The following is a 12,580-nucleotide window of genomic DNA, read 5'->3' as shown; positions in this document are numbered from 1 at the left end:
TGTAAAATGGGGGTTAAATCCTACTCCCTCCTACTTAGACTGTGAGTCCCATCTGGGACAGGGACTGTGCCCAACTTGATTACTTAGCCCAGCACTTAGTACAATGCTTGGCACATAATAAATACTTAACAAGTACTATTTTTAAAAAGGGTGCTTTTTTTTCAATTCATCTGCCCACTCAGCTGCTGGTGTTGGAAAGGAATCAGAGTAAGATCCCAGGAGACCAGGTGTCTGGAAAGAGAGCAACTAGAAAAATGGATAACTAGAAGGTCTAGGGTTATAACAGCAAACACTAGAGCGAAAGCAGAAGGAGGGAAATATATGGAGGAGAAAGATGGGTATGTGAAAAAGCAGGAAAGACAAGTGAAAGTACTAAATACTGCAAAAACATGGGAGAAATAAGTTGAGAAGAAAGGAAAATGACTTGAAAAAAGAGAGAAGCAGAGGAAAAACTTTATTCAGATATACCTGAAAACAATGAAAGAATACTTGCAAAAAGTCCCCTTGACTTTGTGGAAGAACTTTGGAAGAAGCCGGTTGTGGGCAGAGATTGTCTCTATTGCTGTATTGTACTTTCCAAGTGCTTAGTACAGTGCTCTGCACACAGTAAGCATTCAGTAAATATGATTGAATGAATGAATGAATGAGTTTCCCAAGTATTTGGGAAGAATGAAAAAATGTTGGAATCAAACGAGACACACATTAAAAGCAGTTGAATAACAATGACCAAAGAATAAACTTCTGCCCAGAAATCAGAATGTGTTTTTAAAGGTAGGAAAATGTAAAAAGTAAAAGATAAAAAGAGGGGAAAGGCCACTAGGAGAAAAACATGAAGAAGAACACGGAGAACAAACAGGGTGAGAAAAGAGTATCATTTGTGTAACCCAACCATAGAATGACAGTGTGTGTGTGTGTGCCATAGAATGACTCTGTGTGTGTGTGTGTGTGTGTGTGTGTGTGTGTGTGTGTACACTCACATTTAGGTTCATATTCCATTTTAGAATACCATCAATATTCCCATCCCTAAATGTTTAGAAGAGTACACAAGAGTACACTCAAGCGTTGGCTGTGTAGAGACAAATAATAGTGGAAACTGAGGTAGTGGAGAAGCAATAACATACTCATTCATTCATTCATTCAATCGTATTTATTGAGCGCTTAGTGTGTGCAGAGCACTGTACTAAGCGCTTGGGAAGTACGAGTTGGCAACATAAAGAGACGGTCCCTACCCAACAGTGGGCTCATAGTCTAGAAGGGGGAGACAGAGAACAAAAGAAATCCAAACATATTAAGAAAATAAAATAAATAGAATAAACATATACAAATAAAATAAATAGAGTAATAAATACGTACAAACATATATACATATATACAGGTGCTGTGGGGAGGGGAAGGAGGAATGGCAGGTGGGATGGGGAGAGGGAGGAAAGAGGAAGGGGAGGAAAGAGGAAAAGGGGGAGGGAGAGGAAGGAGGGGCTCAGTCTGGGAAGGCCTCCTGGAGGAGGTGAGCTCTCAGTAGGGCCTTGAAGGGAGGAAGAGAGCTAGCTTGGCGGATGTGGACAGGGAGGGCATTCCAGGCCAGGGGGATGATGTGGGCTGGGGGTCGATGGCGGGATAGGTGAGAATGAGGCGCAGTGAGGAGATTAGCTGCAGAGGAGTGGAGGGTGTGGGCTGGGCTGTAGAAGGAGAGAAGGGAGTTGAGATAGGAGGGGGAGAGGTGATGGAGAGCCTTGAGAGCAATGAGAATCAGTGTGGCCTAGTGGACCGAGCACGAGTCTGGGAGTCAGAAGAACTTGGGTACTAAACCCGGTTCTGCCACTTGTTGCTGTGCGACCTTGGGAGAGTCACGTCACTTCTCTGTACCTTTGTGACATGATCTGTAAAATGGGAATTAAGACTTGTGAGCCCCATGTGGAACGGGGACGATGTTCAACCTGATTACCTAGTATTACCTAGTATTTACCCCGGTTCATAGCACAGTGACTGGCACACGGTAAGGGCTTAAAAAATACCATAAAAAAGAAGAATGAAGAAGAGAAAATATTTGGAAGAGGAGGAAGAGAAAGAGGAAGAGGAAGAAGAAGAGGTCCCCTACAAGAATTTCCAAGGCTAGAAAAGCCTGTAAATTGAAAATTCTTTTTGAACTAAACTAGAATGACATAGAAAAGGAGAGAGATAACATATTTCCAAAATTCACTTTAGATGAAAAAATTCCAGTGATGTAGAGTACACAGACTTTTTAATTTTTTTCCTAGGGACAAATATTCTAGAAAGCTTGATTTCCGCGCCCCAGGCTGGGTAGTAAGGCTGGTGTGGGAAAGGGGATAAGGTTCTCCTACAGTGATGATTCTAAATTCTGCACCTGTCAGCTCTGAACAGGTATTTAGGGACGGTCGTGGTAGGACAATTCTTTAAGCATCCACTTCCTCCTTCCTTGTCATCATCCACATGACCAGCAATACCTGAACATTGGGTCTGAGCAGCTGTGCTGGAAAGTTCATTACAGGACCCTGTCAGTTGTGGCTGTTCATAAAGAGAGGCCATGGGGCACATAAAAATATTGCAACATCTGAACACACCCTGGTGTGTTTGGGGGGTGAATGAATATAATACCTTTGTCCCACGGGCCAAAGTCTTGAAAGTCCTGTTCTGTCCTTGTAAAATTCCTTTAATGAATGGTCCCCCACTAGTCAAATATTAATATTCTTTTCCTTGAAATGCAGCCACTGAGGGCAGGAAAGGTGTCTGCTCATTGTTGTATTGAACTCTCCCAAGCGCTTGGTTCAATGCTCTGAACACAGTAAGCACTCAATAAATACAATAGACTGACTGACTGACAGATCCATCTTACTCTAGAGCCAGCCAAGGTGCCCGTCGCTTCTAAAGTGCAGCAATAAACTCTTAGAAGCCAAAATTTCCTGAGTCTTCTGAGTCAATCTTCCTAATCCTCCTGAGCTCAGGAAGAAAAGAAAAGCTGTTAAGTGGCACCAATATCTCTGCTGAACCAGTCCAAAAAATCCTACGGAAAATACTTAAAGGCATCTGAAGACTCAAGGGAACCAGCCTCCAAGGGACGTCATACCTGTCCAGCTATGAACTCTAGCGGATGTTCAAATGAACAAGTTCTAATGAACTTGGTATCTGTTTCATCATCTGATGAAGAAAGCTTACTTATTTTTCTTTACAGTTGTTTCCTTCTTAATTCAGATAACCAAATCTCAACTACTTTACATACTAAGAAATGCAGAAAAGCCAATTGAAATAATAATGGTATTTGTTAATCACGTACTATGTGCAAAACACTGTCCTAAGCTCTGGGGGGATACAAGGTGATCAAGTTGTCCCACGTGGAGCACACAGTCTGAATCCCCATTTTACAGATGAGGGAACTGAGGCACAGAGAAGTTAAGTGATTTGCCCAAAGTCACACAGCTGACAAGTGGTGGAGCCGGGATTAGAACCCAAAATCTCTGACTTCCGAGCCCGTGCTCTTTCCACTGAGCCACGCTGCTTCAGCATGATGAGTTCTATTCCTCATCTCCTCCGACTCACCCTCCCACTCTCTTTCTCTTTTTCTTAATGGTATGAGTTAATTGCTCACTATGTGCCAGACACTGTACAAAACACTGGGGTAGGTAAAATATCATCAAGTAGGACACTGTCCATGTCCTACATGGGGCTCACAGTCTTAATCCCCATTTTATAGGTGAGGTAATTGAGGCACAGATAAATGAAATGACTTGCCTAAGATCACACAGCAGACAATTGGAGGAGTCAGGATTAGAACACAGGCCTGTGTTCTTTCAACTAGGCACACTTCTTCTCTTCTTTCTTCTCTGTTCTAGCTCCCTTCTTTTTTACACTACCTATATTGTTGCTGCTTCCTACTAATCATTTCCTTCCTCTTGTCTCATCTCAGCCTCCCCTCAAGTCCTCTTGATCTAGTGCTCCCGTAAACTCTTTGAAGAGGTTCGGGTTTGTCCTGAGGGAGCCAAACATCTCATTCACTGAACTAAAATCAGGTGCTCGGTGGCCAGGTTAACTTGAGAGATCTGATGGGTTTGAATTGTGAAACCCCTGAATTCAGGGTCCAATTCCCATCCGTGGATTTTCTCCCAGACTTTAATACAGTGGCCCACACAGTGAGTGCTTAATAAATGCTGTTACTGCTACTGTAAAAAATTCTTTTGATTTCAAATGTTAGGGAGAGTCAGTATCTTCTTGCAAAAGTATCTGTTAGGGTCTTAGTTCCTTGATAATGTTGTGTTGTTGATGACCGTGGCAGGATTCCATCATAGAACGCCCAATAAAGGCAGAGGACATGCTTTCACATTGGTTAATCTCTATATACAAGTCCCCATATGCATGTGGCTAGTTAATTAGTGAAGCTTGAAACTTTTCTGGCCGTTTGTGGACAGCCATGGGCCTAGATTGTAATCGGTTTGGAGTTTAAAGCAAAAAAGAACCATCCTTTCAACCTTAACCTAAACATTAGTTATAATCTAAACCTGGGACTGGTCACACAGTGTATAGAGATAGAGAAAAAGAGAGAGGGAGGAAAAGGGGAAGGGAGAGAGAGAAAAAAAGAGAGGGAAAAAGGGAGAGAGAGAGAAAGAGAAAATGTATTGGTTCAAAGGCAGCACTCTCACCTATTATATTGCTACACTGTACTTTCCGAAGCTTTTATTACAGTGCTCTGCACATAATAAAGGGCTCAATAAGTGTGATGAATTGATTGCTGGGGTCAGAAAATATTTACATACATATATTTATTTTAGGGAAATAGTAAAGAATAAATTATCTGCTTCCAATTCTGCTCTATCACCCTGAGAGATTAATATAGTCCCCTTTTCTTAGCAATAGGAAGTTGGATAATAACAATAATGTTAATGATAATAATATTCATTCAGTGATTAGTAGGTGTCCAGTACTTTGTTAAGTGCGGGGGTAAAGACAAAATAATCAGATGGACATAGTCCCTGTTCTAGGCAGGGATCACAGCCTAGAGGGTTGGGAAATAGGTTTCTGATTCAGCTTTTCGGATGAGGAAACTGAGGCAAAGAACAGTTAAGCAACTTGTGGACAGTCACACCTGGGCCTCCTAACTCTGAATCCTGTGCTTCTTTCCATTTGGCTACACAATTAGATTAATGGGTTCCAGTCATGATACCTTCCACGTAATGACTACTTCCTTTCATCCAGTGAGGGGGGAAAAATCATTCAGTCTTATGAATATTAACGGCAAAACAGACACAGAAAGCAAGAATTAGTCCTCTAACAATTTCCTTCAATATTAGTTTCCATAATGAATTCACGCTGGGTTTTGCAAGCTTAAGCATATTAAAAATAATAATTAATTACAGTATTTGTTAAGCACATACTCTGTGCAAGGCACTGTACCAAGCTCTGGATACTAGTCTCTTAACTTTATGGAGCCAGTGTCAGAAGTGTGAGGGTGGAATTATGGTAAATGCAGGCAGGGCTGATGCAACAAATGCAGAGCAAATGAATTTTTCAGGTCTGAATATTTTTGAAAGTAATTTGCAAAGGTAACTTACTGTCCCACTGAGAGGAACCATTATGCCACAAGCACGTTGAAATGAATCACACAAAACACCTGGTTTTATATTTTAATTACTAAATGATGACTGTTCTAGGAGCCATTACACATGCAAATGACTATCATGGAAAATTGTTCTCAAGAAAGACATGAAGAGCTCCATGATCTTGAAGATTTCAGAAGAGGGGAAGCCTTGGCAGAAGTACACCATAGAAATGTTCATAGCCATCTGATGTTACCTCTGCCACAAACAGAGCAGGCATGCTGATGATCATTTGATCTACACGATATCAAGGATCATGTCTACCAACTCTGTGGTATTTTACTATCCCAGGCACTTAGTACAGTGCTCTGCACACTGAAGGCACTCAATAAATACCACTGATTGATTGGTACAAGAAGGGGGTCTGGAAGTACAACCTGTGGGTATGCTAATGTGGAATAATGTGTGCGGAAAACACATGCTAATGCTAATTCATTCATTCAAGAGTATTTATTGAGCGATTACTGTATGCAGAGCACTGTACTAAATGCTTGGGAAGTACAAATGGACAACATATAGAGATGGTCCCTACCCAACAACGGGCTCACAGTCTAGAAGGGGGAGACAGACAACAAAACAAAACAAGCAGATAGGTGTCAATACCATCAGAATAAATGGAATTATAGCTATATACACATCATTAATAAAATAAATACGGTTAATATGTACAAATGAAATAGAGTAATAAATGTGTACAAATATATACAAGTGCTGTGGGGAGGGGAAGGGAGTAGGGCAAAGGTGGGTGGTGACGGGGAGGAGAGAAGGAGGAGGAGAGGAGAGCTAATTCAAAATGCTATGCTAAAGTGTACAGAAAACAAGAAATGGAAGTCAATTTTATGCACTTATTTTCTTTCTGTTAACACTTTCGTACACCACACCTTTCTCATGGCATTTTTCATGTCGGTGTATCTCACTGTGTAGATGAAGGGGTTGAACATGGGGGCGACGATGGTGTAAAAGAGGCAAACACTTTATCTTCGCTGACGGAATCGCCCAAGGGAATATGTCAAGATGAGGGGCAAGAAAAACATGAGTACCACAGTGATGTGTGAACCACAGGTAGAGAGAGCTTTGTGCTGACCCTCTGTGGAGTGTTTTCTCAGAAAAGATAAAATAAGATAGGAAATGATCAAGGCAAAAAAAGTTAGTAGGGACAGAACACCCGTGCTGGCAATGATTGAGACGTTGACAAAATAGGTCTCGGTACAGACGAGCTTCAGCAGAGGAAGCACATCACAGAAATAGTGATCAATCTGATTGGGGCTACAGAAAGGTAGCTGCACCAAGATGAAAATCTGCACAATCGAATGCACAAATGACCCTACAAAAGAGGCCAAGACCAACGTTTGGCAAGTCTGCCGGCTCATAACCATTAGGTAGTGGAGAGGATTGCAGATGGTGACGTAGCGATCGTAAGCCATGGCCACTAGGATGAATATCTTTTCATCGCTGAAGAAGTGAGCACCAAAGAGTTGGACCATGCAGGAGTTGTAGGAGATGGTTTTTCTTTCCACCAATAGACCCGCGATCATTTTAGGAGCAACTGTGGAGGTGAGGCAGAGGTCCATGGTGGACAAGGAACTGAGGAAAACACATAGGCTGCTGACTAAGATGGCTGTTTCTGATGGTGGTGAGGATAAGAAGGTTGCCCAGTAAGATGGCTAAATAACAGAGTAAGAACAGCACGAAACAAGTTACCTTCCCCTTTTGGTTTGGGAGCAGACCCCCGAAGACAAACTCTGTGATGTTGTTTGAATTCTCCATCAGGTCGGCCAATGTGATGAATGTACAGCAGATGGATATTTACCTGAATCAGCCAAATTGAGAAATATCAAGCATTACTAATTTCGAAGCACTAGCTCAGAACACAGGTCCTCATTCTGAATAGGAATGGAGGGACTGTTGTACTATTAAGAATACATTAAAATATAATAATAATGATGATTATGATGATTATGAAGGGAGTGAGAAAGGCACTAGGAAGTTTCCAGTGCTATACTAAACATTAGGTAGACACAAGGTAATCAAATCAGACACAGCCTAGATTTGAGCAAGTTCCTTAGCTTCTCGGTGCCTCAATTTCTTCATCTGCACAATGGGGATAAAATATCTGTACCCCCTTCCTGTTAGACTGTAGGCCTCCAGGGGATGTTTTATCCTATTGTACAGATGAAGAAACAGAGACACTGAGAAATTAAGGAACTCACCCACAACAGTCAAATAGCACAACTAGGACTAAAAGCCAGAGTCCTGGGCTCTTTCTACTAATTAATACCTCATCCCTTAATATTTTCTGAGATCACTGTTCTAAGTGAAAGCATACTGGAAAGGTCATTGGATCCCCCACAATTCACTATTTAGAAATTTACTGTAAGCAGTTTAAGATATAAATGGAGTCTATGACGTTTCTCAACCCCACTATCATTAAGTATTTTCAGGATGCATTTTTTCACCAGTTTTTACAAGTTCAACATTACTTGGTAGTTATACAGAGTTTCTCCTAGTATTTTCAAATACGAGGAGATCTGAGGTGCAGGTTGGATGCCAGGACCGAAAAGAAAGAGAGTTAAAGAGAGATGCATAAGCAGTCATAAAGACAGAAAAATAGGGACAGAGATAAAGGAGGCAGGGCAGGAGAGAGCTGTCTGATAAACTTAGATTCATCTTCAGAAGAGTCCTATTAGCAAGACTTTTCAGGTAGAGCCTTACATTAATATATTAAAAAACAACATCTTTAACAAGTGAAGAGCTGCGGGTAGAACATTCCGGAGAAGTGATCTGGGAAACGGAGTGAAGTAATGGACTGGAGGAAAGAGAGAAAGGCAGCTGGGAGATGAGTGAGGAGGGCTGGTATAGTTGTTATGTCAGGATAGGAAAAGTGCCTAGACCAGTGTGGTGGCCATTTGGGTGAAGGGGAAGGTGCCGGTTCTGGGAATGTTGTAGTAGTAAGACCAAAAGCAACTGGCAACAGCCTGAATATTGGGGTTGAAAGAGAGGGAGGAGTTGAAGATATTGCTTATGTGGCATTATTCTCACGAAGAGAATTCATCCAAAAAATGATTTCAGCTACTCCCTGATCGCCCCAAGCTATCTCTGTAGCCCTGACCTCCCACACCCTATCCAACCCCCATCTCTTCCTGCCTCCACATCATGTACATTTGTCAAAGTCTAAAATTGAATTTCTCAGCTTCCCTTCTAATCCTCTTCTCTTCCATTCTGTCCATCTACAATCAATCAAATAATCAGATGTATTTACTGAACACTCACTATGGGTGAAAAAAACTGTACTAAATGTTTAGGAGAAAACAATAGATTTGGTGAACAGGGAAACAGTCAGGGAAACACATTAAAATAAAGTACAGGTAGAGGATGCAAGGGTATATGCATCAGCCCATCACACCCCACCTCGTCTTCCTATCCTCTCTACCCAATCTTGATGACCAGATTACTGCTCTCAACTCCCACCCTCTCCACTCAACTCAACTCACTGGCTCCCCTTTCCCTTTGCCACTCTCGTACCACTAACCCACAGCTTTGGATCCCTCCCACTGTCCACCTCCTTTGCTCTTATGCTCGAGCTGCTGAACGCTGCTGGCGAGAGTATAAACACCAAGCCAACCTCATTCACTTCAAGTTAATACTTTCCTGCCTTAACTCTTCCCTCTCTTCTGCCAAGCAAAACTATTTCTTCTCCCTTATTAACACCCATGCCCATCATCCCCGTCAGATCTTCCGTAAATTTAACTGCCTTCTCAGACACTTGTTCCTCCCCCTCGCCCATCCTTCACCCCCAACGATATGGCCTCCTACTTCATTAGTATAATTATCTCCATCAGGTCTAAGCTCCCCAAAGTCACCCCTCCTCCTTCTCCATCCCCCCCAGCTCTCAACCCTCTCTGCTACTCTCCCATCCTTCCCAGCAGTATTTTCAGATGAGATCTCCTCCCTCCTCTCAAGTGCTACTCCATCCACGTGTGCTTCAGACCCCATTCCCTCTCATCTTATCAAATCTCTCGCCCCTTCCCTCCTCCCCTCCTTAACTTCCATCTTCAACTGCTAACACTCCACTGGTTCCTTTGCCTCTGCCTTCAAACAGGCTCACGTCTCCCCCCCCCTAAAAAAACCCTCTCTTGACCCCACCTCCCCTTCTCGTTGTCGCCCTATCTCCCTCCTACCCTTCCTTTCCAAAATCCTAGAATGAGTCGTCTACACCCACTGGCTCGATTTTCTCAATGCCAACTCTCTCCTTGACCCCCTCTAATCTGGTTTCCGTTCCCTACACTCCACCGAAACAGCCCTCTCAAAGGACAGCAACGACCTCCGTCTTGACAAATCCAATGGCTCCTACTCCATCAATCGTATTTATTGAGCGCTTACTATGTGCAGAGCACTGTATTAAGCGCTTGGGAAGTACAAATTGGCAACATATAGAGACAGTCCCTACCCAACAGTGGGCTCACAGTCTAAAAGGAGGAGACAGAGAGCAAAACCAAATATACTAACAAAATAAAATAAATAGAATAGATATGTACAAGTAAAATAAATAAATAAATAAATAAATAGAGTAATAAATATATACGAACATATATACATATATACAGGTGCTGTGGGGAAGGGAAGGAGGTAAGATGGGGGGATGGAGAGGGGGACGAGGGAGAGAGGAAGGTAGGGGCTCAGTCTGGGAAGGCCTCCTGTAGGAGGTGAGCTCTCAGTAGGGCCTGCTCTCAGTAGGGCCTGTCCAATCCTCCTCGACCACTCAGCTGCCTTCGACACTGTGGACCAACCCCTGCTCCTTAACACACTATCCAACCTTGGCTTCACAGACTCTGTCATCTCCTGGTTACCCTCTTATCTCTCCGGCCATTCATTCTCAGTCTCCTTTGCGGCTCCTCCTCCCCCTCCCATCCCCTGCTTGTAGGGGTTCCTCAAAGGCCAGTTCTTGATCCCCTTCTGTTTTCTATATGCAGTCACTCCCTTGGTGAACTCATTTGCTCCCAAGGCTTCATCTATCACCTCTACGCTGATGGCACCCAAATCTACATCTCTGCCCCTGCTCTCTCTCCCTCCCTCCAGGCTCGTATCTCCTCCTGCCTTCGGGACATCTCCATCTGGATGTCTGCCCTCCATCTAAAACTCAATATATCCAAGACTGAACTCCTTATCTTCCCTTCCAAACCCTGCCCTCTCCCTGACTTTCCCATCACTGTAGATGGCGCTACCATCCTTCCCGTCTCACAAGCCCGCAACCTTGGTGTCATCCTCAACACCGCTCTCTCATTCACCCCACACATACAATCCATCACGATAATCTGCCGGTCTCACCTCTTCAACATCGGCAAGGTCTGCCCTTTCCTCTCCATCCAAACCGCTACCTTGCTGGTTCAATCTCTCATCCTATCCCATCTGGATAGGCTTCCTCTCTGATCTCCCGTCCTCCTGTCTCTCCATTCTTCAGTCTATACTTCACTCTGCTGTCTGGATTATTTTTGTGCAGAAACGCTCTGGGCATGTCACTACCCATTTCAAAAATCTCCAGTGGCTGCCTGTCAACCTAGGAATCAAGCAAAAACTCCTCACTCTCGGCTTCAAGGCTCTCCATCACCTTGCCCCCTCCTACCTCACCTCCCTTCTCTCCTTCAACAGCCCAACAAGCACCCTCCGCTCCTCTGCCACTAACCTCCTCATGGTACCGCATTCTCGCCTGCCCCGCTGTCGACTCCCGGCCCACGTTCTTCTCCTGGCATGGAATGCCCTCCCTCCACACATCCGCCAAGCTAGCTCTCTTCCTCCCGTCAAAGCCCTACTGAGTGCTCACCTCCTCCAGGAGGCCTTCCCAAACTGAGTCCCCTTTTTCCTCTACTCCTCCCCATCCCCCCCCGACGTACCTCCTTCCCCTCCCCACAGCTCTTGTATATATTTGTACAGATTTATTACGCTATTCATTTTACTTGTACATATTTACTATTCTATTTATTTTGTTAATGATGTGCATATAGCTTTAATTCTATTTGTTTTGACGATATTAACACCTGTCTACATGTTTTGTTTTGTTGTCTGTCTCCCCCTTCTAACATGTGAACCCGTTGTTGTGTAGGGACCGTCTCTACATTTTGCCGACTTGTACTTCCCAAGCGCTTAGTACAGTGCTCTGCACACAGTAAGCGCTCAATAAATACAATTGAATGAATATGAGGATATGTGCAATAAGTGTGGGGGTGAGTGTCGGGTGAGGATCAAAGTGCTTAAATCTCCATTGTCAGCATTACCCTCATCCCAGTATCTGAAAGTAACATCCTTGGTGCCTTCTTGAGTTTCAGTCCATATGCCACGTTGTTTCCTAGGTCGTCTTCCTCTTTACTGTAAGCTCAGTGAAGACGGGGAACATGTCTACCAACTTGCTTTCATTGTATGCTCGCCAACACCTAGTATAGTGCTCTGCACACAGTAAGTGCTCAATAAATATCATTGATTGAGTGATTGATCTTCGTGAAACTAAGTACCTTTCCCCTCTCCTCAAAACCCTCCAATGTTTGCCCACTTTTCCCTGCATCAGACAATAAACTGCTACCATTGGTGTTCTCCATTTTACATATTGGCCCTTCTTACTTGCTGAACTCCAGGTTTTTTTTTTTTGTTTCGTTTTGTTTTTTATGGTATTTGTTAAGTACTTACTATATGCCATGTATTGCACTAAGTATGGGAGAGATAAAAGCTACTCAGGTTGGACACAGTCCATGTCCCACATAGGACTCACAGTCTTAATCCCCATTTTACAGAAGAGGTTACTGAAACACAGGGAAGTGAAGTCACGTTCCCAAGGTCATAAAGCAGACAAGTGGTGGAGCTAGGATTTTAAGCCAGTTTTTTACACTCCCAGGTCCGCACTCTATCCACACAGCTACGTTGCTTATCAGTTCATACTATTCCTTGCCTAGAATCCTCTCCCTTTTCCAGTCTATCAATCAATCGCAATT

The 12,580-nt window shown here is 43.4% G+C and overlaps 1 pseudogene; it reads right to left on the bottom strand.

Annotated features, from left to right (window-relative positions):
- Positions 1-6,448: 6,448 nt before the first annotated feature.
- Positions 6,449-7,370, bottom strand: LOC119928865 (annotated as a pseudogene).
- Between the last annotated feature and the right edge of the window lie 5,210 nt (positions 7,371-12,580).

Source organism: Tachyglossus aculeatus, chromosome 5, assembly GCF_015852505.1.
Source record: "Tachyglossus aculeatus isolate mTacAcu1 chromosome 5, mTacAcu1.pri, whole genome shotgun sequence".
NCBI classification, from domain to species: Eukaryota; Metazoa; Chordata; class Mammalia; order Monotremata; family Tachyglossidae; genus Tachyglossus; species Tachyglossus aculeatus.
This window is presented reverse-complemented; position numbering and strand designations above follow the sequence as displayed.